The sequence below is a fragment of the Pelophylax lessonae genome (assembly GCF_965119305.1).
Source record: "Pelophylax lessonae genome assembly, chromosome: 10".
Classification (NCBI taxonomy): domain Eukaryota; kingdom Metazoa; phylum Chordata; class Amphibia; order Anura; family Ranidae; genus Pelophylax; species Pelophylax lessonae.
The window spans coordinates 123,795,525-123,821,984 of NC_138777.1; the positions used below are offsets into that span (position 1 = coordinate 123,795,525).

At 45.2% G+C, this 26,460-nt stretch overlaps 1 protein-coding gene and 1 pseudogene across 2 annotated transcripts in view; both read right to left on the bottom strand.

The window, feature by feature from the left end:
• Positions 1 to 26,460, bottom strand: part of SLC6A2 (solute carrier family 6 member 2) — a 670,903-nt gene that overhangs the window by 73,519 nt on the left and 570,924 nt on the right. The window lies entirely within an intron of this gene.
• LOC309565526 lies at positions 1,891 to 18,662 on the bottom strand (annotated as a pseudogene). Its single transcript has 5 exons — positions 18,554 to 18,662; positions 17,342 to 17,449; positions 16,739 to 16,883; positions 5,293 to 5,360; positions 1,891 to 2,871 (listed from the first exon to the last, which is right to left on the bottom strand). The product of its transcript is annotated as an uncharacterized misc_RNA (transcript).

Here is a 26,460-nt window from a genome sequence, read left to right on the forward strand (position 1 = left end):
TGCAGTCTCCTCATAACAACTAAACAAAATGGGAGTTACAGCAGGAAATGGAGATGGGAGAAACCAACTAGCTAGAAACAGCAGGAGTGCTAGGATGATACCAATAACATAGCATAATATAACATGTAATAACAACTGCTAGACAGTTAAAGCTGTGTGGCAGCACACTCCCCGCCTGGTATCGTGAGATACCACTACACAATTATTTTCCATAAACATACAATTAACATTGCATACAGTAGAATGCTATGTAGCCCTCTCCTCTAAGCTAACTATGCTAGAGGTCTAAGTGACTCCTTCACATAACACTGAATCAGAATTTTTGGAAGCAGGCATAATTAGGACTGTCTCAGTGACTGGTCTCAGGAAGGTTTTTGGGCTCCCGTCCTTTACAATCCTGACTTCCACACTTCGGACCTTTCCATCATCACTAGCAATGGCCTTTGTAATAACTCCAACTGGCCACTGGATCCGATTTAGAAGAACCAGGTCCCCTTCCTTTAAGTTAGCCTTCTGGGTTTGCCACTTTTTACGTCCTTGGAGAAGTGTGAGATATTCCCTCCTCCATCTGTCCCAGAAACAATCTGAAAGGTATTGAGCGTATCTCCATTGACGTTTATATATGTCCTTTTCATCAAAGATGCTCTTTGGCGCTGGGTTCTGTCCAATTTTCCGGTTCAATAATGCTTCTGGAGTTAAAACAGTCGGACATTTTGGGTCTGTGGATACAGCGGTCAACGGTCTTGAGTTGATTATTGCAGCGACCTCAGCAAGGAATGTAGTAAGTACTTCATGGGTAAGATGTGAAGAACTCACATCAAGCAACATAGTATCCAGTATGCGCCTTGCCATCCCAATCATACGTTCCCATGCTCCGCCCATGTGTGAAGCGTGTGGTGGGTTGAATTTCCACATGCAGCCTAGATCACTCAAATAATTTCCAACTTGTTGTCGCTCGATCTGTAACTCTCTGCAAGCACCAATGAAGTTAGTTCCACAATCTGATCTCAACATCTTCACGGGACGTCTTAGAGCAAAAAATCTCCTTAGAGCATTGATAAAGCTCAAAGTATCCATTGACTCGATTACCTCGATATGCACAGCTCTTACAGTTAAGCAAGTGAACATTACAGCCCATCTTTTGCTGTTGACTTGACCACCACGACTTTTACTGCCGTTACTGTCCATGGTCCAAACACATCGATTCCGACATATGCAAAGGGTGTATCTTGTTGTCATCACAAGTAGTCTGGTACACTGAATCACCAAAGTCCTTTTGAGAAGTGAGCTTGCAGTTAATGCTTTGGAGTGCTTGATATGGAACTTCGTTCTTAAAATCAAGTCTTTCCTTCACATAATAGTGCAATGGACATTTCATCAATCGATAGGTAACATTAGTTTTGTAGGAAGCTACATCCAAGAGCTTGTGAGATTGGTCTAAACAGACTTCTCCTATTATCACCCATCCAAGATCAAGTTTTTGGGCCTGAGGAGCATCATCTGGACCGTTACATAACTCTCTTATTTTATGAACTCTAGGAATGTCTCTCCCTAGTAGAATCAAAATCTTAACATCCTTGTTAAGTGGAGGAATGTAGTTAGCAATGTGGCTCAAATGAGGGTGATGACGTGCAACCTCTGGTGTGGGGATTTCTTCTCTGTTGTTCGCCGGTAGCTGATCACATTCGATTAGAGTTGGAAGAGGAAACTCTGTGTCCTCATATTCTGATGCAACTATGAAGCCATGGGCTCTTCTTCCAGAAGTATTGACCTTTCCTGCACATGTCTGCAAGGTATAAGACCAGGTCTCTCCTTGAATGTTGAATAGGTCAAAGAATTCTGTACTGGCCAATGAGCGATTGCTCTGATCATCGAGTATGGCATACATTTTTATGGAATATTGTGGAAATCCTTCAGGAAAAACCCTTACAAGACATATCTTGCTACAAGACTTGCTATGAAGCCCTTTTCCACATACCTCTGTACACCTTGTGGTTACGGGGTTGGCATATTGCTCAGTTCTCTCCCCGCCATCATCTGATGTAGTCTTGGGGTTGCTGCCGGGTGAAGGTTTCCTTTTGAACAGGTCTGAATGAAGAGCGTCCACATGTTTGGCACTGTTGCAGAGAGAACATCTGATGGCGATCTTACAGTCTCTAGCTAAATGATCGGAGGATGCACAACACTTAAAACAGATATTATGCTCTTTGAGAAATGACTTGCATTCTTCAATAGGCTTTTTCTTAAATGCACGACATTTGGAGAGTGAGTGTGGCGCATTATGAATAGGACACTGTTGATTAAGATTGCTTGCTTTGATGTCTGTAGCTAAGACGTTGGATGCTATCGCGGTCTTCCTCACGGCAATAGGATGCCTTAAATCCTTGAATTTACTGTTGGTGGCAATACCCCTTGAAGTACTTAAAGGAATGGTGGTTGTATCTGGATAGAAGAAGCTTGGGTCATTCTTGGATCTTGCAACCTTCCGCACGAACTCTGCAAAATAAGAAAAGGGAGGGAAGGAAACATGATGTTCATACTTATACTTTGATCCTACACTAGTCCACTTTCCCTGAAGATGACTAGGCAACTTTGCTACAATAGGATTTACGCCCTGAGCAGTGTCTAAATAGCTAAGACCTGGTAAACTAGGATCTAACTTAGCAATTTCAAGTTCATGAAGGAGGTCACCTAACTCTCTAAGCTTATGATTGTCCTTAACAGAGATCTTAGGAAAGTCGTTTAGTCTCTGGAATAAGGCAGATTCAATGACTTCGGGGCTCCCATAGTCTTGTTCTAGACGTTCCCAGGCAGAATCAAGGCCTGCTTTAAAGTTATAAATGTAGACAGATTTAAGTCTCTTTACTTGTTCTGAAGATTGACGCCACAACCACTTTATTAGTAGGTCAAGTTCTGCTTGAGGTTCAATGTCCAAGTTCTTGGTTACCGCCTTAAATGTAGATCTCCAACTCCTGTAGTTCTCTGGGCGGTCATCAAATCTAGACAGTCAAGTTGTAATCAACTCTCGTCGAATCATATACTTGCTGAACTCTGCAATGTCAATGCTTTCAGTTTTTATAGCCACAGGGGGTACTGATGGTGCGCCGTCTTGGACCATGGTTGGTATATGATGTTGGCTGGTAGGTAGAGAGAAAGGTGTTGTAGATGGGTTTAATCTAGGTAAGGGTCTGTCGTCTGAAGGTCTCTGAGCATTTGAAGTTAAAGAGAGCTGTATCAAAGGGGGTATAGAGTTCATTCTGTAGTCTTCTGCTGTGCCCTTGTAATCTCTATGCACATAGGGTTGTGGTGGCACATGAGCTGCGTAGGTTGATTCACTTGATTTTGTGACGTGCGGTAGTTGTGGAGGGTCTCTGTTAGTAGGTGTGTCTAGTTGACCAGCTTGCTTTGGCGACACATTGCCTTCTGGTCCACTTGCTGGATGATTATGAGAAGAATCTCCAACTGTAGGTGGGACTGTATTGTCGTGGTTCTGAGTTAAGACAAACTGTAGGGTCCTTTCAACAGGGTCTTGACACGCAGCCAAGCTGGTACAAGCTGCTCCTTCTTCTTCCAATAGGGCTTGTTCCAAGACAGATAACTCTGCTAAAGCTACTTCCTTTTCTCTGTTCTTCTGAAGAATTTCTAGCTGAGCCTCTGTTTCTGCTTATATTCTTGCTTCAATGCGTTTAGCTTTTGCTTCCTTGCATTTAGCTTCTGCCTTGAAGGCTGCTTCTTTTTCAGAGCAGGTGGCTTGAATCTGAGCTACTGCAACCTTTTGGCGAGCTTTGAGTATTTGGTCGCTCAGTATTGACCTTATAGTGCAGGACCGTAATGACTTAGAAGAAGATTTATGATATGAGCGGGCAGACCTAGAAGATTTTCCTGAGTGTCTGGAAGAAGCAGATTTACAGGATGTAGTTTCATGTAGCTGTGCTAATCTACCTTCTATCTGTGCCTTTGCTTCAAGATATGTGCTATGCCTCTGCTGGTCATTAGAAGTAAAGTCCTTTAATTCCAATGCAGCTTCCTCTATGTTGGAATGTGACAATAGGGAATAGTACTTTTCAGAAAGTCTTTTATAATTCTCAAATGCCTTCTTAACCCTTGAGAGAGCAGTGTTCAATTGCTCAGAATTGTTGCTAGTTTCATTAGTGGCTGTTATACAACTTAAAGTCTTTTCCCATAATGCAGTCAGGTTACTAGATGTTTCTTCCTTACTTGCTTCATAAACCTCCCTTGCCTTCAAGGATGGATGAGGGGCTCTGACAGGCCGAGAAGAATGAAGTAAGGAGTCTGCTTTATCTTGACGAAATGCAGGTAACTTGTGAGATCTCTGTCAGACATAATAAGTACTGTATTTCTGGTGTCTTGTTAGAAATCTGCCAGAGCTCAGCTCTGTAAGTAGTGACTTCTGTTAGTAAGCAGGCTGGGCTGAGAAGCTGGGTATTTGTTACAATAGCTAGCTAGTGCTGAAACTAGTTCAGACTGGATAGCTCATCTCAGAAGGCTGTAATAGTAATGAAGCATTCAGTAGGTGTCTGGTTTCATATGCAGAGTAATGCTTCTGGTGACTGCAGGTAACACACAGGCAAGTGGCTACTCACGTTTCTGAAGCTGCAGATACCTGTGATGGATGCTTCTGGAAATTTACTTTCTGAAGCTGCAGAGATAACCATGTGATGGATCCATAGAAATTTACTTTCTGAAGCTGCAGATTCTTGGAAATTTACTTTCTGAAGCTCCAGATTCTTGGAAATTTACTGTTCTGTCTCAGCATCGATTGTACCTGTGACCTTCTTGTAGACTCAGTCTGAAAGTGTGTGCAGCAGGTTGAATGATGACTTTAACAGATAGTTTACTCAATGAATAAAGACTCCAGAGGTGTTCTCCAATGCTTCTTTATGCTTCAAGTTAGCAAAGGGCATAAACATAGAGGCTTTTCCATAGGTAAATTTCCAATGAAGTTACACAGCTTCCACACTCTGCAGTCTCCTCATAACAACTAAACAAAATGGGAGTTACAGCAGGAAATAGAGATGGGTGCAACCAACTAGCCAGAAACAGCAGGGGTGCTAGGATGATACCAATAACATAGCATAATATAACATGTAATAACAACTGCTAGACAGTTAAAGCTGTGTGGCAGCACAAAAAGTGTTCAAAAATATATGGTCAAGCATAGGTGAGTTACTTTCTCTGTGTCCACCCCATCCCCTATGCTTCGCCATATATGCTCTTTTTTTAACCGCGGTGGTAAAATTACCTCCTACAGTGCTGCAATCATTGATTTACGTATATGCTGAGAGCAAACGCTGATACAGTAAGAATAAACAAATCTGTATTGCAGCTGATGGGCGTACCTGCAAAGCAAACAATGGTTAACAATAAAACTCAGTAACAATAAAACATTACAAAATAATAGTATACAGTGCAGTAAAACAGTAGAATGTTGGTATTTGACCATATATTGGGAGCACATTGGTTTGAACATGAAGCAATTGTGCATAGATGTGTAGCAAAGTAATATTTAATAATGCCAGGGGCCCCTAGACCTCCAGGAGCTTGAAGAGAGAAGACTGTAGAACTAGCAATATGATGGGCTTTGTTGTGTCAAATAGGAGGTGTGAGGTGGGGATTTGGTTGGTGGGGAGGGGTTGGAGGGTGGGGGGAAAGGGGAGAGGCAAGGAAAATTGTGGTACTACTGGTTGTGGTCGCTCATCCTTCAATGTTGGGTTAATGTGGCAGCTCTGTAAAATAGGCCCCCCAATCCCTCACAGCTTACCGGAGTGGTGGATGGGGGGGGGGGCAATAAGCAAAGAAAAGAGAAGAGACAGATTAAATGTATCATCTGAAAATAATATCATATAATGTTAGAGGCTTAAACACACCAAATAAGAGATACAAAATACTAGAAGAGCTCAGGCGGTCTCTAGCTAAAAATGGATTTTTGTAAAATCTTACCGTAAAATCCTTTTCTCTTAAGCTCATTGACAGACGCAGTCCTCTTGATTAATATCAAATTGGGTTATACTGCCCTCTACAGGAGTAGGACACTAGGCAGAAGGAAAACGTTCTGGCCACACCTTAGGGGTAGTCCCAGAGGGTATATCCTCTCTCTCTCTGCTACAGGATGTTAGTTATGTCACAAAGCAGTGTCAGAGAATTTTACCCAACCCAACTCAAAAGTAGAGGGGCAGGTACTGCGTCTGTCAATGAGCTTAAGAGAAAAGGATTTTACGGTAAGATTTTACAAAAATCAATTTTTCTCTGTCGCTCATTGACAGACGCAGTCCTCTTGATTAATATTAAATTGGGACATCCCAAAGCAGTGCCACAAATGAGGGGTGGGATAACAGAAATCAAAATCCAATCTAGAAGGCCCAACCGGTGCCAGCTAGAAGTTTTAAAGGCTCATCAGACAAAAGGATGAGACTCAACTGAAAACCCAACAGAAAAAACCCTCGAGGTAGACCAACGGTCTCCTCAAATTGCGGCCTGCAAAACCTTGCGGCCAAAAGAGGCATCCAAAGATGCCATCACATCAACTTTATAAAATTTTGTAAAGGTATGAACCGACGACCAGGTAGCCGCCTTGCAAACCTGGACCACTGACGCCTGATGGCGGAAGGCCCAGGAAGCACTGAGCGCCCGAGTGGAGTGCGCCTTAACAGGGAACGGAGGATTCTGACCCTTAATAGAATAAGCCTGTACCACCGTCTGTCTGATCCATTTGGAGATAGTCGCGGCAGATGCTGGCAACCCCTTTTTGGGGCCATCCGTGATCACAAAAAGTGAATCCGTTCCACGAAACGAGTCCGTAGTTTTCAGGTATACCCTGATTGCCCGAACCACATCCAAGGAATGTAACGCACACTCCCGAGGATGACTGGGCTTAGGACACAAGGAAGGTAGCACAATATCTTCATTCAGATGAAACTCTGAAACCACCTTAGGAAGGAAGGATGGATTTGGACGAAGAACCACCTTATCCCTAGGCACCACCAGATATGGGGAACGGCAGGATAATGCGGCCAGTTCTGTCACCCTGCATGCAGAAGTAATGGCCACCAAGAAGGCCACCTTCTGGGATAATGTAAGTAAGGGAATCTCCCTGATATTTTCAAAGGGAGGTTTCTGAAGAACCGCCAACACCAGATTAAGATCCCAGGGCGGTAAGGGCGTGCGCACTGGCGGAGCCGCACCCCCTGGATGAAATTCCGCACCAAGGAATGGGTAGCCAAAGGTTTCTGAAAGAAAATTGCTAACGCTGAAACCTGACCCTTGACCGTACTCAAGGCCAGCTTCTGCTCAACCCCCTGTTGCAGAAAAGCCAAGATTCGGGTCACCGAATAGGTACGTGGAGGAAATCCAAAGGATTCATACCACGCAATATAAGACCTCCATGTGCGATGATAGACTTTTCTGGAAGTCGCTTTCCTTGCTTTAATTAAAGTAGGAATAACTGAAGTTGACAATCCCTTGTCCTTCAGCACCTGAGTCTCAATAGCCAGGCCGTTAAAGCCAGCGATTGTAAAGCAGGATGGAAGATCGGTCCCTGAGACCGCCGATCCCCTCTGAGAGGAAGTCTCCAAGGAGCGTCCGTGACCAGTCTGATCAAGTCGGTGTACCCGGGTCAACGAGGCCAGTCCGGAGCTACCAGGATAACTGGAATTGCCTCCACCTCTATCCTGCGAAAAATTTTCGGCAGCAACTTGAGAGGAGGGAAGACATACAGTAGCTGATACTGTCCCCACGGGGCGACCAGCGCGTCTGCTGCGTCCGCTCGAGGATCTCGGGAGCAGGCTACAAACCTCCGCACCTACCTGTTGAGCCGAGCTGCCAACAGATCCCCCTCCGGGGTGCCCCAATGAAGGCACAGCTGGTGAAATACCTCTGGATGAAGAGGCCATACCCCTTGATCCAGAATCTGACGGCTGAGATAATCTGCCTGCCGATTTCCACCCCCGGAGTGAATACCGCAGGGGAAAAGGGAACAAACCGTTCCGCCCAATGAAGAATGCTGGCCACTTCTATGGCTGCCAGGGCACTCTTGGTGCCCCCTTGGTGATCGACATAAGCCACGGTCATGCCCTTTTTTCGACTGGATCCGAACCGGGCTGCCCTGGAGCTGCTCGGTCCAGTAAATCAGACAAAGTCTGATCGCTCTCAGTTCCAATACATTTATCTGTAACCTGGATTCTATCGGAAGAAATGACTTCTCCTGGCTGAGCATCGGAGACCGAAGCCACCAGACCAGAGACTCCCTGGTCCGCTCGCTCAACCGGATCCGATTGTCCAGAGAATCGGGATTCCGATTCCATTAGAAAAGAATCTCCTTTTGGAGAGTTCAAGCATGAGACTGGGCATACGGTACTGCCTCTAAGAAGGCCACCATCAGTCCCAGGATCCTCATGCAAGTCTGAAGGGAAGGCCAGTTGACGGACAGTAACATCCGATTCGTTCACTGAATCTTCCGGCTCCTGGTGGGAACTAGGAATGATCTTTGGGAAAAGTGAAGAAAATGTTCTGCTCAAGGAACGGGAACTACCGCTCCCTGTTGCATCAAGTCCATTACTGCCCCCCGCAAAGCTTTTAAGCGATCCGGGGATAGTCGAATGTTTGAAGGGAAGAATCGCACCGGTAGAAGTGATCGAAACTCGATCTTGTATCCCGACCGTATGACTTCGCGAACCCCTTTGTCCGGGATTCTGGAAAGCCATGGATCCGGAAACCGGTGAAGACGTCCCCCCACCCCAGAGATGGGTGGGGGCGCACCTTCAGGCTGTATTGGTCTTATCTTCAGGTTTGGCTGAGCCGGATCTTTGTTTACCCGACCAGCGCCCTTTGAAACCCCCTGCAGGGGCTTTGGAGGGCTTTGCCTTATCGCCCGCCCCAGCGGAACGAACAAACTTTTTATGAGCGGAAAAGGAAGGTCCTCGCCTGTTACGAGGTCCTTTACCCTTAGCAGTCTGTGGCAAAAAAGTGCTCTGCCCCCAGTGAGATCCTTTATAATCTCATCCAAGGTGGCCCCAAACAGGCGATCCCTTTGAAAAGGGAGATTAGCCAAAGCTTTTTTGGAACCTTGATCCGCCGACCAGCACTTTAACCACAACACGCGTCTGAGGACCACTGCTGAAACCGATGCACGCCCTAGCAAGGGAGTGGCGTCCAGGGCGGCGTCACAGATGAACTGTAGCCCTTGTATAATCTGCTCCAGCAAATCGGATACTGCCGGGGGGATACTTCTCCCCTTTATGTCACGGCGTAACAATTTGGTCCATTCTGTCAATGTTTGTGAGACTAAACCAATGGCCACCACTGGCCTAAATGTTGACCCTATCAGGGAAAAAATGGAGCGGGATTCGGCTTCCACTTTTCGATCCACCGGATCCCTAAAGGACGGAGCGTCCTCCAACGGGATAACAGTGGCTTTGTTTAGTCTGGAAATCGGTGGGTCCACCACTGGTGGTACCGTCCATTTTTTAAGGAGGGATTCCTCAAACGGATAGCGCCTAGCAATGCGTTTGGAAATAGCAGGGGTTCGTTTCAGACGATCCCATTCTTCTTTAATTAGATTACCAAAACATTTGGGCAAGGGAAAAACCTTCGCCATTTTGGTAGGCTTGCTGGTCCCAAAGGGAATTTCAGTGTCAGCTACCTCTGCCGGTGTAACCTCAAGACTTAAGGTTTCTCGGACAGACATGACTAGTGCGTCCACCAACGCTTCTTCTTGTGCTATGGCGGAGGCAGGAACGTCCTCCTCGCTGTCTGAGGAGACCGTACCGGAGACAGCAGCCCCAGAAGAGGGACCTGCAGCTGCAGTGACAAGCTCAGAATCCGTATCTGAAGTGTCAGATGAAATAGGGGTAGGCGGGGGTCGCTTTCTTGACCCCCGTCCCTGACAGGCTACCTCCACCCGGGATACCAAAGACTCCAAAACTGCTGATAATGCATCAATCACAAGTGGGGCACTGGAGGGTCCTGCGGCCACCTCGACGGGATCAGGTGGGGATACATGTGTGGCAGGGTCCATGATTAATCCTAGACACTTGCCAGCAAACAAAAAATAATTGCAAAGAAAAAACTTTTTTTTTTTTTCTTTTTGTAATCCCCCGGCGCAACAGCGCCCCTCAGTGTTACCTGCTTTGGACCCCACAGAGAGAGAGAGAGACCCCAAGGGCTCACCACCTGATGCACAGAAGCTTCTATCCACCTGCTTTCAGCGCTGTCTCTTACAGACAGGAAGTCTTTTGGATTGTTTTCCCGGGTAAAGGAGGCGGCTCCGCCCCTTTACACACCTTACGGGGCCTCCCATGCTACTCCTCGAGGTAGCTGGTCATCTCCAAAATGGCCGTCCCCATGCCGGAGACACGAGGCTACGCCAAGATGGCGGCCCCACGCGACCTGCGGGAGGATGGCGGCCCCTGTGGAAAGATGGCTGCGGCCTGTGGAATGCAAGCATCGGCCTGTGCGGCCTGCGGGAGGTGTGCGGCCTGCAGGAGGTGTGGGGCCTGCGGGAGGATGGCGGCCTGCGGGAGGATGGCGGCGGTGGATGGCGGTAGTCCAGGCAATTGCAACCTTATGTATAAGGTAGGATATATCACCCTCTTACATGGCCATCCTAACAGTAATGCCAGCCACTGACATCAGTCATGGTCCCTTTACAGTGCCCACTCATACAGTGACTACCGATAGTCAGCTCCCAAACCAAGCTTCCTGGTTCTTATTCACCAAATCACTCTCAAAAGGGGGATCTGTGACACCTGTTATAGGATAGAGGGGGGACCCAGGATCATGAGGGTCCGATCATCCCAGGGAGGGGCCCGCGTCCACCCACAAACCCGTCAGGGGGAGAGGGGGAACATCTTACTCACCATACCGGAACAGGCTGGGGCCAACTCCTGACAGAACCCCTCTCCACCGAGGTGGGGGGGCTGTCGACCAATACGGACGCCGCGACTCAGTTTCCAACTGGTCGTCGGCGTCCCGGCGAGACGTTTAACTCGCAGGGTCAGTCCCCGTTCAGTGGGACTATTTCGCGGCCGACCCAGCGCGGAGCTAGGGCCTGCACGCGCTCGTAGGCTGACTGGGGTGACCACTGGATCTCAACATCCAGCCCGTCGCCCAGCTCCAGCATCATTGCTTGAAGATCTCACAGGAACAACTGGAGAAAAAAAGCTGCCTAAAAATTTTTTTCTAAAAAAATCTTGCCAGGACCAAAGATCCCAGCAAGGAACTTAGGTCCTTACTCCTGACTAGACAGAAAAAAACTAACATCCTGTAGCAGAGATAGAGAGGATATACCCTCTGGGACTGCCCCTAAGGTGTGGCCAGAACGTTTTCCTTCTGCCTAGTGTCCTACTCCTGTAGAGGGCAGTATAACCCAATTTGATATTAATCAAGAGGACTGCGTCTGTCAATGAGCGACAGAGAAAGTTATTTTCTTGCAGGAGACCTATATTACACAAGATTCAAATGTAAAAATATATTCAAAATATCTTCCGAACTAGTACTATGGGGACTTTGCTAGAGATACGAGATTCTGCCTGGAAGAAAGACTGGTTGACCCAGAGGGCCGTTACATCTTTCTGAAGGGACAATTGCAGGGAGCTGATTGTACCCTAGCAAATATATACTGTCCAAATAAAAACGCTAAATAATACCTGAGGAAAATATTGGATACATTGTCCACGTTTAAAAAGGGTCATTTAATATTGGCAGGTGACTTTAATTTTTGTATGGATCCATTGTTGGATTGTACAGCAAGTGCACAAGAGTGGGGGGGACTCCAACTGAGAAAAGTAGGAAGCAAACTTTTCCAATGTCAACTGGTTGACGCCTGGAGGCTCCAACACTCAGAAGACCTCATACACACTGACGAAACGTGCGTAAGGTGGAACGCGCGCTGCACACGTCACGGGAGCCTGGGTGGAACGCAAGCCGGTACTCACCGCTCTCCACTCGTAGGCACCATTTTGGCTGACGTTTCTCTCGATTTTTTATGATTTTTATGTACTGTGAACCCGCAAACTTTATTAAAGAATATTTTAACGGTACTGCACTATTTGGAGTTTTTTTTACTCTCTGCCCTGATCGGACCCTGAGGATCCAGGCCATCCAGGAGAGGGATTCCGTATCATTACGGGACTACAAAGCCCAGCAGTGACTTACCTGGCCCTGGCGGCCATAAGGCTCATTAGGTCTTAATACCACACTGTACCTAAGACCCACTACTTCTGGTGAGTGCACCCCCCTATTATTCCTCACGGTTGACACCACAAAAACCAGCATTTGGATTATTGGAGGACCCAGCACAGAGCACTTTCCTTTATTGGCACTCATGTTTTATCTTTATATTCACCTAAGTCACATATGAACTTTTTACTTTATTTTTGCACTATTTTGCACTAAAGGCACATATATGTCATTATATTCTATTTATTGTGATTTATATTTATTGTGATTTTCGTTAACTTACATATATTTTTCATCACCTCCTACACCCATTGGATATATGATACTGTTATTATTTAATGTATACAGTATTGGTTTTATATCTCTATATTTATTTAGAATCACTTAGTCATTCACATATATGCCTACAATCTTTTAAACCCAGAATATTGACAAGCCACTGTCCATCCCTGGGTCTATTTTAGCAAGCGCTATAGCAAACCTCAAATAGTTTTGGGATTTTACCTCACATCTTTCTACTCCCCCGTCCACTCAATGTACTCAGGACTGGATCATATAATGATAGAGCACAAGCTGATAGAAGCGGTCATTAGTACTTCAACAGGAACTATGACAATCTCAGGTCGCACACCGATTACCATGTAAATAAAACTCCCAGGACCTCATAGTAAAGTGTATACATGGGGAATAAATAAAGAACTATTGCAGGATGAGGAATTGAGAAGAAGAATAGAAGAACGAGACCAATATTTCCTAGTATATGAAACCCCCGAGGTGTCCCTAGCCACAACTTAGGAGGCTCACAAAGCATATATTACAAGGGATATTTATGTCAGTATGCTCTAGGAAAAAAAGGAAAGAACTGCACATATACCCGTATATACTCGAGTATAAGTTTACCCGAATATAAGCTGAGGCCCCTAATTTTACCACAAAAAAGTGGGAAAACGTATTGACTCGAGTATAAGCCTAGGGTGGGAAATGCAGCAGCTACCGGACCCAACTGGACCACCACGAGACACAAAACAGGGGCTGCGGGCATAGTATTGGAGATGGCGCAGGTCATGGTATAGGCATGGCACAGGGCATGGCACACGGCATAGCACAGGTTATGGCACAGGTGATGGTAAATGCATGGCACAGGCCATGGTACAGGCATGGTGCAGGCATGGCACAGATGATGGTATAGGCATGGCACAGGTGATGGTATAGGCATGGCACATTTCATGATACAGGCATGGCAAAGGTCATGGTACAGGCATGGCACAGGAGATTGTATAGGCATGGCACAGGTGATGGTATAGGCATAGCACAGGTGATGGTACAGGCATGGCACAGTATGTACAGGCATGGCACACCATAACATGATTTAATTTTAATGTTAGCTGTAAACAATAAGCACATACTAGAAAGATAAAAACACTTTGAGAGAAAATTTTCCAAGGCTGAGGGCTGCTCTCCAATGCTTATATAGGGAGGGAATATTGGCATTGATGAACACAGAACAGAAATGGGAATTCTTCAAAACGACTGTATGCAAATGCGGCAAAATATATTCCCATGGGCAATATGTTTAAAAGGCTAAAAATAAAAATCCATGTGGCTCACAGCCTAAGTTAAGAAAAAAGCTATACCAAACCGACTAAAGGTATCTCCCTTTTTTACGACATCTTGGGTTCCAAATCTCTCTTTACTAAAACGCCCCCGATGGTACGTTGGGGACAAGATCTGGGGACACAATTTACACCGCATCAATGGACTCAGGCATTTTGAACGGTGGCGACGGCAACACATTGCACCAACCACTGGGACCTGTCCCAGAAAATAGTGGCTAGATGGTATAAAACCCCAGTGGTCCTAGCGCAATTTATACCGAGCTACTCGCCCCTTTGCTGGTGTGGCTGTGGCCAGTCAGCAAACATTCATCATGTGTTTTGGTCCTGTGTAGGTATATCTAGTTACTGGAAAAAAATATTCCAAACCATGGCAGAAATCTCTGGTATCCTTAGGCGTCCTGACCCTGCTCTGGCTCTACTCAATATAGGGATTCAGGAATACCCGAAAGAGTTCCGCACCATAATGGTCCACATCCTCCTTGCAGCGAAATTGATCATTGCGAGACATTGGAAAGACAGCTCTGCCCCTAACCATAGTGAAGTGCTAACCCAGGTAAACCTTAATTACCAATACGAATGGTTGTTAGCTGGTAGGACTTTATCATCTATGGTCCCGTTCCAGAAACAATGGACAGAGTGGGCATCATGGTTTCCTCAAAACCCGACCTAATGAGCTCTCATGGTGGTGTAGGTTATATTCGACATTGGTGTACTCATAGCTGGTTGTTATTGTTGTTGTTATGTGATACTGATGCTGAAAATTGCATGCCACACAATTGTTTACTGTTCAGTATTTCTTTGACTTTCCTTTTCATGCGAGTGAGCGTTTGTTACGGCTCTATGTCTATTTGTATGTTGTTGATAAAATTTCAATAAAAACTATTTGAGAAAAAAAAGCTATAAATAATAAGAAAAAAGCTTTTAAAAAAAATAAACATGAAGGAACATTCTTATAAATGAAATGTTACAAAGAATAAAACAGTATATGTAAAAAGGAAATCAAGGCCAGAACTACTTCTGGAAGGGCCGCCTTCTCTGAATCGTCCACTTGACCATCAGATCCATAGACACCATAGCGTTGACCATTTTAGACACTGTTAGTCAGGTGGGAAGAAGACAGGACCAGGAGTATTCTGTTCCAGAACATTGTGATCCAGAGACAATAGTCCTCTTGATTATATCGAACTGAGCCCCGAGGCACACAAGAGACTGAGTTGGCTCCAGGTGTCTCTTGTCCAGAATCAGCCACCAGCTGAATTTGAGGAGCACTGAAAAGACCTGAGCTCTGGGCCCCAGCAGCTGCCCTCTGCCTTGGCACAGTAGGAGAAGAACATCCAAGTAACTATGCTGGGATATGCTACTTGCTGTAAAAAAGACTATAACAACCAATAAGATCCTGAAAACACACAGGATGAAAGCCTGAATGATAGACAAGCGAGCTGGAGATGGCCTTGACCTATGGCAAATGGAAGGAACTTGCGGAAGTATTCTGCAATGGGCACATGAAAGTAAGCATCTTTAGGTCTATTGAAAATGGGCCAGTCACCTGGCTGGACCACCTATGAATCAGGGACAATGTTTCTTGAACTTCTCCTTTTGATGAAAATTGTTTTCAGGTGTGCAAGGTCTAAAACCAGCCTCCACAAGCTGCTCCTCTTTATGACCATATAGAGGGGCGAATACATGCCCTGAAATCTCTCGTGTTCTGGGACTGGCACAGAAGCACTTTGCGACACCAGTGACTTTACGTAATACAAGAGTATATGCTTAATTTTACCTCAGAGTGAAGCAAAATCCATGGAAACTAATCTGAGATGGAGGACTTCTGATGGACCATGCGTGTCCTGAAAAGATCGCCTTGACATTCCAATAGACTGAAGCTCAAACTCAGTAGCTTCTTGAATACCCAAAGTCAAGTTTTTAGCATACTTCTGAGGGTATATCTGGCCTCTTCACCAGCTCTTCCTAAAAACGTGCAACCCTCACGTTTGTCTAGGCACTGTGTCTACCCTTACTGTGTTGTCTGAGGCAAGACCCGACTTGCCAACTGTGGCCCGGGTTACGGTGCTATCCAGCTTGCCAAAAGATGAAGCTCCCTCAAAGGGATCTTACACTATGTCTGTTAGAGCAGGGATTAGCAAGCCCAGGCCCCAGCCATAGCACTCTTTGACGTTACTGATGGGGGCATAACCCATGCCACTATGCAGATGATGACAATTGGAGCCTCACCAAGGCAACTGACACCAGCTCTGGCTCCTGAACTACCAAGTTTCTGAAAACATTCTTAAATACTGCGTCCAGATTCTCCTTCCATGTTTTCATTGTTTTAACATGGCCAGAAGAGCCCAGGCTGACTTTCTGGCCATTCACTGCATCCTCCAAAAAAGAGCAACATGCTTACTTTGTAGAAAATATATACAAAGTATATTCCCTGCGCCAAATATAGAGCAGCCAATAAATATAAAAACTGAAGAGATAATATAATGATAAAATTAATGATAAAATTGGGTGAGATTTGATTAAAAGAGCAGCTGCTGTAAAAAGTAGATAAAATGCCGAGGAATGGTCTTTAAAAAAGGCCAATTACAGCACTTGCTGTCTCACTATAGTTCTAAAACTTACCAATAAATACTAATGCTTGTAAAGTGCTTAATATGTCTCCATAACTACCACTTTAAGCAGAAAACCATGTTTAAGAAACGTGAAATTAGATGTGATAAATATTATAAGACATTGATATAACAATGATTAATAATCCAATAAAAATAGATGACTGTGATTGAATTAATTAAATATATAATCAATGCTAAAATATATATATATTTAAAATGTCCAATAATGGTGACTGGTGCTTAAATAATAAATGTCCTCAGTGAATATCTATCCATACAAAGTGCAAGTGCTCTAGCTTGAACATGCTTGCTTGCCTCATCAAGGCATCAACAACTAGAGAAGCAGCCTTTAGATGCTTCACATCCTTATCTCTGAATGGATAGAGCGCGGCCATATTGTTCAGAAGGGAGGTATATCTCGTGACCTTGCTCCACTCATTCAAAATTATGTCCCTTATTTCTGTTAGGAATGGGAAATTAGAATTAGGTGCTTAAAGAACTTCCTCTTGCTTTGCAGGAGACTCATTTAAATGCCCCCTTCATTGCCTTGACCAAAGTCACAAGGGCAAAGTGACTCATCTCCCTCTGCAGTTTTCATAGATAGATGTCTTGGCTGGGAGGGTTCTAGTTCTTCCTGGCTGTCTTTAGTGGGAGAGCATGCCGTAACGGCTGTTGGACTTTGCGTGTGGCTTGTACCCCACTCTTTAAGAGGTTCTTGTACCACGTGCCTCACCAAAGATTCCATTTGCTTGAAATCTCCATCCCCTTTTCCACCTGCCTGGCTCACACAGAGACTTGCCCTCTGGGACCTAAGTCCTGTATCCCCAGCAGGCTCCTTCCTTGGAGCGGCTGACATGGTGGAGGATGCAGTGACTAAAGGAGGATTCAGAGCTATTGCTATGAAGGCTGGACCCTGACGTTGACCAATGATGACTAAATCTGAAAGAAGAATGTGGATGTTGTGACCTAATGAGGTCTTTATCATCTTGTGCCGTGTATTGTCAATCTGATCTAGAAGGAAAAAACCTAAAAAAAACAACAAAATAGGGAGCAAGCGAGGAAAGGAAAAGGTTAAACACACCCTCTCATACCCGCTTCACAAGGCCCCCATCAAAGGCTGGCCACAAGGGGGGGGGGGGGGGGCAGTGATACATCCTTAGGGTGGACCTGCACAGACAGTGAGCTTCACAGGTGATTGAACCAAGGCCGGATCACACACACACAGGCAGCAAACAAGGGTGTTCATGCAGAGCATATACCTGTGAAGACTGCACACAGCATTTTAGGATAACTGCTGCAAGGCGACTACAGCGAAATCCCAATATCGACAGTGCTGACCACTGATTGAATTTCTCCACTGTAATGATGCCACCACCGCCCACAGAGCACATGCACTGGGCAGGAGTAACCCAGCGATGCCAGGCCAGGGCATTTATGGCCACCTGCTAATAACTAGGCTCTTAGGCCATACTGCCACTTTGCCTGCCAATGGCCAGGCTTAAAGCAGAGTTCCACCCCCCTTTCGGGGGAGGGGGGTTCCCCACTTCTGGGAGACAGTGCCACAGCGCTGTCCTCTGGAAGTTCGACCCCCTCCTTCTTCCTCCACCACCAGGCCAATTAGAAAGCGCAGCGCGCTTCGCGCATGCACAGTAGGGACCCAGCTGTGAAGCTCGAAAGGCTTCACTGCTGGGTTCCCCTACCTTGAATGGCGGCGACAGTACCAGAGAGCCAATACGAAAACTGGCTTTGGGTGCCGACATGGCGGGAACCCTGGACAGGTAAGTTCTAATATATAACAAAAAACTACAAACAAATGTGACTAGTGATAGTGCATATAATGAAATGTGCAATAATACAAATGAATCAATAAAGAGACCGGCAGCATACACTTGATGTGCCTACACCCCACAATACAAACTAAATAAACCAAAAAATAGTGATGCGCCTGTCAATTGTGCACAAATAGTGATTGACAGACTCAAAAGTCCGTGTCCATAAATAAAGCATTCATCCAAGTGTCCATATGATAAATCAATCAAAAAGGTGAATCCACCCCCACGTGTCCAAAGGAATGATCTACTGCAAACTTAATTAAGTGCTTCTGTGAACAGTGCAATAATGGGTCAGTACCAGCATTAATAAAGCACAGAGATCTTCGGATCACATAGGCTATAGGAAGCCTGTCACCTGTTTTGTCATAAATTACATCTTCGGAGGCATGGAAGCCATGTTCATTCATCACGCATTATATATACTTAAAAGTGGACAGTGTCAGTAGGGCAGTTTGGTGTCAGTAGGGCAGGGGATGGTATCAGTCAGTAGAGCAGAGGTTGGTGTGCAACGCATACTAGCACATTATTGCATTGCCTTGCTAGCTAACCTCATTAGATAGTATTGTGTGGGTAATTCATATATTGCATAAAGTGCATAAAGTGCACTGTGCTTAAAAAAAAAATAGAAAAAAGATCAGCAAATTCACACATTCCCTTTGGAGTAGTAGCATCATATACCAACACCATACCATATTTTTATACTCATACCTCTACTCCAAGAGGTAGGTTGGAGGCAGCTTATACCACACTTTAATATATACACTCTCCATAGCGCTGGTTAATCCAGATTTCTTAAATTCAGGGACTAGCTGAACATATATAATCACAGGTAATAAAAGTCCCCAAAACCAGACCAGGAGTTTCAGCAGAAAGAATTCAAGGCCTTTAAAAAAAACCCTAGATAGAAAAGCATGCCACCCCTGTGCAACAAGTGGGGGTTTACCCAAAATATATTGTGCAGTCCTAGATCCCAGCCGCGTTGGTGGTTTCCAGAGCTCTGAAGTCAGTGGAGAGGCCTGCCACGCCTCCTGCCTTCTTCCTGGTAACGTCTTGGCTGTCTGTCTCTCCACTGACCTCAAGTCTCTGGAAACCACCAGCGCGGCCAGGGTCCAGGACTGCACAAACACAGCTATCCTGACGGATATCCCGCAGTGAGACTTGCTGCTTTACATATGCATTACTTCTTTTATCTTGTAAGTTATTAGCCTTCTATTAAACGTGGTGCTTTGTATTTACTACACTTAGACTGGTGCTACTGTTTCTCCCCCTATATTATTTACCACAGCAACCATTTCATCCTGCGATTAAGACTCTGACTGGAACTTCCGGTTCCGGCGCCTGATGTGGTAGACGAGCAGCAGACGTACATCACTGGGCTTCCCGCAACCTCTGGTAACTAATCAGCATGGATCGCTTTGTTACTCACGGAGCCCTTACGCCGGGAGATCCCCACTCAGCCCCTGCCACTCAGGCTGTGCAGCCAGCCATCATGGCTGACGCTAAACTTCCTCCACTGGCGGGCCCGGCAGAGTCAGCGATGCTGCATCTCCCTCCCTCAGCTCTGCCCCAGGAAGATGAACAATACTCCCGCATCGCCCAAGTGGTGGCCGCATTACTCTCCCCCACCATCACCTCGGCAGTGGATCGGGCGGTCACTGCAGGCATTGCACAGCTCTGTAAGGAAATGGGGGAACATTCTAAAAGGATCACAGATATTGAACACCGCATATCTGATGTTGAAGACGAAATACAGGCGAATATGGCTAACGACCAACGCTGCTCTCAGACCCAGAACTACATCCTAGAGAAATTGGAGGACCTAGAAAGAAATTGGAGGACCAATTATAGGAGTTCCAGAATCAGTCACTAATGCCTCCCTGGAAGAATTCTGCTCCTCAAAGATCCTGCTGGCCTTAAGGATTTCTACCCCGTGCTCAGTTGAATGGGCACACCGTTTGGGCCCCCCTTCAAATGACCAGCGCTCCCCGCGCCCTGTGATTGCCCGCTTCCTCAATTATGCCGACAGGGTGGCGGTATTGAAGTCGTTCCGGAATGCAAAATCTTTACAACTGGATGGCCACAAACTATTGCTTTTTGCGGACTATTCGCAGGAGGTCGCAAGACGACGAAAGGCATTTCAGCCAATTTGTACCGCGCTTTTCCAAAAAGGAATCAAGTTTACACTGACCTATTCGGCTATTCTTCGTTTCACCACCTCAGCAGGCGAAGCTAAATCATTTTCTCACCCTGATGAAGCCGCCAACTATATCCAGGCATATATGCAAATCCCAATGGAGACCCAAGCCTCTCCTTCTCCCTCCCACTCCCCGGGAGTCAGAGACTTGCGCAGCCCAAGAAAAGACTCCCCCAAGAGGGCCCGCTATGCGCATAAATCCTACAAATGACCACCTAAAATATTTTTGCTGGAGCTCCCTCCTGTGTCCCAGTGAAATTCCTCATCCCAATGGTTCCTACCCATCAGCAGTACCTCTACTCCTCCAGAGAGGGAAGGGGTCATTCTTTTCTTTGATTCCCGCCTTCCGCCGTCTCGGGTGTGGCCATCTTTGCTCCTCCGGTAATGCCGTCAGGGGAAGATGTTCCTCATCAGGAAAAAAGTGAAGTCCAGGGATACTCTGGTATGTGTTATTTTTGTTATTTTCTTTATTTTAGTTAGCTATGTTTTATTGGCTTTAGTTTCCCCCTCCCCTCCTACTGGGAATACCGCTCTATACTTTTTACCCACGGTGACATTCTACTTACCATCCCTAGGCCTTAAGGGGCTTTTACACAGGTTGCTATCCAATTCTCTTCCAACTACTCTATACAACGCCTCTGTCATCTTCATCATCCCCTCCACTCCCCCATAATATGAAAATAGTTTCCTGGAATATTAAGGGGTTGCGATCCCCGCACAAACAGATCCTTAGACACTTAAAAAGGATGAGGGTTGATATTGCCCTACTCCAAGAGACCCACCTAGATTCTGCAGATTATCATCGAATGCGCAAACTATGGGTGGGCCAGATATTTGGCTCAGCCTCGGTCAAACATAAGGCAGGAGTCCTCATACTCATCAACAAAAATATGCCCTGTAAAATACTATCAGAGGAATCAGACGATCTAGGAAGACTGTCAATCCTCAAGATTAAAATCCACTCCTCCACTTTAGCCATAGCGAATATCTATGCTCCCAACTCACCCTCTAAATCTTATTTAAATGACCTATCCTCCAAATTAGCTCCCTATGTCCACTTCCCACTCCTATTGGGAGGTGATTTTAACACTGTGATGCATCCCGTGCAAGACAGATCTAGGGGTATTCAATCCCGACCCCAACCCCATCTTTCAGATTTTGTATCCGCTTTACATCTCACTGACACCTGGAGGCTGTCCCGTCCTCTAAACAAAGAATATACCTTATTCTCCCCACCACATGATAGCTTATCCAGTATAGACTATTTTTTCTGCAACCACCTACTACTTAAATTCACCTCGGACCCAACTATTGACCAAATAGCAATTTCTGATCATGCCCCAATATCTATCACCTTTATTGATCCTAATATGTCCCCCTCAACCCCTATATGGCACTTTCCTTCTTATTTATCTGACAACGGAGACCTTCAAAACTTCTATATAGCGCTTGGTCCTCTTTTCTTAAAGACAACGAAATACACACTGATGACCCTCTCTGAGAAACGGGTAAAGCGGTCATCCAAGGCAGGATCATTGCCTTTGCTTCAGCTCACAAGAAGGCCACTATTGCCCGTTTTCAGGAAGCCAGTAAAGCATTGCGCCTGGGCCAGGCCAGTCTTTCCTACGATAACTCCCCTCCCCAATCCCCAGGCCTGGAAAGAGGCAAAAACTAAATTTGATCTCTGGATGGAGGCCAGAGAAAGCTTTCACCGCTCGCTACTCGATCTCCACTTGCATAAATTTGGCAATAAGTCCGGTAAACTCCTAGCCCACCTATGTAAAGGTCCACGTTCTTCAACACATATCGCGTCCATCAAGAAATCATCAGGAGAAACTACCACTGCCCCCAAAGAAATCAACTCTGTAATCAGAGATTTTTTTGCATCTCTATATGGTCCCAACCCCATTGAAATGGACACTGCCAAGGCCTTCCTAGATAAAGTCTATATCCCTACTTTGGACCCTACTGTTATCTCAAAACTTAATGCCCCCATCACTCCGGAGGAAATCCATTCGACTATAGCCTCTCTAACCCCAGGGAAAGCCCCAAGCCCTGACAGCTATACTTCGGATTTCTACAAAATGGCCACAAATTCCATCATACCCACCCTGACCAAAGTTTACTACCACATTATGAACGGAGGGCAATACTTACAGGAGGGGGGCTAGCTGCGCTGTCACATGCTACGGACCATTCTGCAGGCGGCCGAGCACTTTTTATGAGCTGCTTTTCATCTGTCTGTTTTTTTTTTTTATGTAAGTGTTTGCCTTTTTTCCAATAAATTTTTATTGAGGGTAATGCACCATCAGTTCCTTTCTTTCCCTTTGAGTATTATGCCCTTGGCTATTGTGCCTTGAGCCACCGGAACCTACAACTGCGAACAGGACAAGTTTTCTGGATATCCCAGCGAGAGCACACCACTCTTTGGTATCCATACACTGGATTTCCCATTCCAGCAGTCTAAGCTCATATCTCCCTGATCTCGGGTAAGAATCCATCTTTACCACCGGGTGTCACCATCTCACCACATTGTCACCTTAAAGTTTGAATGTCACTATTGAAGGATTTTGCGGTAAGAGGCCACCTTGAACATCTAATAACGTGAAACACCATCGTCTGCCCCTATTGTCACGTCACCTTGGCACGGACTCACTTATTTATTCCTTTTTAAGTTTAAGCAGACCCACATTATTTGAAAAACTTTCACGCTTGTTTTTTTACATTTATTACAATAGATTTATGTGAAACACTATTGTCTGCATATATTGTCTTGTCACCTTGGCACGGATTCACTAATTTTATGTATAAGTTCCAGCAGACTTATTTCATTTGAGATTTTTCATGATTGTTGTTTTTTACATTCAGCATATTGATTCTTCTCTTACTGTTAGCGCACTATTCCTTTGCTATTTTTCCATTATTGTCACATTTCTAGTGCTGCTTTCATTTTTTTTCATTTTGTTTTGCGCACCTTCACCTTTTACAAATACTTACAAACCGGGTTCCAAGCACATATTAAACTGATACCAAAAACCAGGGAAAGACCCCAACGAACCTAGCTCTTATCTCCCGATATCCCTATTGAACCTCGACACTAGAATTCTCTCCAACTTGATCGCCAACAGATTGGCCGATATTATGCCAACAATCATCCTCCCCACTCAATCCGGCTTCACAAAGGGTCGCTCAGCCACCTCGAATATCCAGAAGGTCTTGGCAGTCCTGGACAAAGCTAACCTGGATCCCCTTAATGACATGGCCATAATCAAATTAGATGCAGAAAAGGCCTTCGACAATGTCAGCTTCTCCTGGCTCTGCTTGGTCCTTGAGAGATTTGGATTTCGGGGTCCTTTTCTGCATCTAATTTCAGCAATGTATTCCTCTCCCCGTGCTAATGTAGAAGCATGCTGACAAATTTCTTCCCACTTTATAAAGGTACGAGGCAAGGATGCCCACTATCCCCGCTGCTATTTAATATTGCAATCGAACCTTTATCACGCTACCTCTATGCACATTCGTTGTTATATGGAATACACATAGGAGATCAAGAAATTCATACAGCCCTTTTTGCAGAGGACATATTGATCTTCACGTCTGAGCCCTCCTCTGATATTCCCCTAATCCATGACATCTTTCGTAATTTCCGAGCCTGCTCTGGTCTTAGAATAAATTTTGCCAAGAGCGAGATCCTCCCTCTTTCCCATTCCAAAACCCTTCAATAGTCAGATCATTCTGTCTTCTCTATAGCCAAATCCCACATTAAATATCTAGGCATTAAAATAGGCAGATTACCATCTTCCATCTACACCCTAAATGTTCCTCCTGTTATTGATGCAATCAAGAAACAACTGGAGTCTTGGTCAGAATAACCCCTCTCCCTTCTGGGCAGATGCCACCTCTTTAAAATTGTTAGCTATCCCAAACTGCTCTATCCTATGCAAATCATCCCTCTTCTTCTCAAGCATAAAGATTCTCAAACTCTTTATAGAGCACTCTCAGCTTTTCTATGGCACAATAAACGCCCGCGTATATCTGAAAAAACTCCAAAGGCCGAGACGGGAGGGGGGTGCCAACATTCCAGATATTAGACTGTATAACCTATCTTGCCTCTTAAGGGTGGGCATTGATTGGGTCTCGGGGGTATCCAGGTTCTCCAATGTTGATCTTGAGTCTAAATTGATTGCACCTTTTAACCTAGGTGCCCTACTCCAATTTTCTCTATCTGCAGTACCAGCTTACATAAAAAATAATGTTCTTTTACGGGACACTATAATCTCCTGGAGGGAAGTTAGCAAGAAACTGAATCTATCCCCCTAATTCTCAAAATACCTCCCTATTTTGGGTCACCCCTTATTTCAACAATCCAGACAGTATCAAGCTTTTGCTTCATGGACCTCGGGCGTTTTCACCCACTTTACCCAACTCTTCGACCCAACTTTAGGACTACCTGGCCCCCACTTAGAACTTTGTAACACCTATAACATCCCGTCTAGCCACTTTCTATATCTACAACAAGTAATAACTTTCGAAAAGGCAATGTGCCCAGACAAGTCAAAGCGCTTCCGGGAGTCATTGCTGAATGCAATATTACCAATTAAAAAAACATAAACTCTCGGATGTATATAAACCCATCCTGGCTCTCCGATCTCAACAGAACTCTCCTAACTCAACCTCTCCTTGGAACAAAGACTTTAATTTCCCAAACCTCAGCTCATCCATACTACAAGGATAAAACAAGACGTGCAAATTTATTGTGAATGAATTTTGGAGAGAACCACAGCTTAAAATCCTTCACAGGGCCTACTCCCCTTTTTCCTCCTCTGTTGACCAGCCTACAGCGCAATCCTGCTCTTGGTGTCATCTTTAAAGACTTACCCTTGCCCACACACTATGGTCATGTCCTGTCATATCAGTATTTTGGTCTGAGGTACAGCAACTAATCCATTTAGTAACAGGCCTGACCCCGACGAACAACCCACTCCTCCTAGTCTTCAGAAATTTGAACGGTCCCTCCCTGGACTTGGACCGTAATCAGACTGTATCTCTAAACCGTCACAAAGCCTGAATTTCATCGTGCCTCATGATCGCCCGGCGGTCCATACTCAGGAAATGGACAGTCTCTCATCCCCCTAAAATCAAGGAAGTTCAGGAAGAACTCACAAAGCTTTACTCTAAAGAACTTTTTGACATGAAACTTTTCACAGGACCCTCCCCGTCTTTCCTCACTAAGTGGGACCCATACTCAGCTACATTCCCCCAGGCCATCCCCCTCACTAACCAATGTGATGCAAGATCTTCCAGCTCCTGAGCTCCCATCTGAATGTCCCCCGATTGCTTTGACATGCCTGTCTATATACTCCCATTGGTATTCCTTCCCAAGTTGCTTCTCATCCCCCCCCCCCACCCCGACTCCTTGACCCTTTCTTTTCCAATGGATCTTGAATCCGGTTATTTGGTTTGAACTTTTAGACTTTAGTTATACGACTATATATATCTACTTGTAATGTTGATTTCTACTTTCCTGCAAAGTTTGTTTGTTATTATTTGGAAAATTTCAATACAATTTGTTTAAAAAAAAAAAAAAGACGACTCTGACTGGGCCACCCCAGTCCTTACAAAATCTGGTCCAGGGCAAACCACTCCACAATCAGAATAGGGGTCATCTCCCCAGGCTTCACCCAATCCTAGAGTATTAGGGCTAAGCCTGCTCATAACCTATCAAAGCACAAGGCATGGTGTCCTGGCTCATCCTTGAGGTAAGATTTGCCCCCAGCCTGTCTAGTATTTCTACCTTGAGCAGCTTATAATCCTGTGGTGATTCCAGGGGAAAAAATACAGTATGCCTGCTGGAGATCTATACATATATAGCTATACATATATATATATATATATATATATATATATAGTAAATTGTATGATATACTCTATCTACTGTATGGAGACTCATGTTTTTTTTTTGTGTATTGTCACAGAGCCTGGGGAAGTGGGACATTTGGAACCCACAAAAT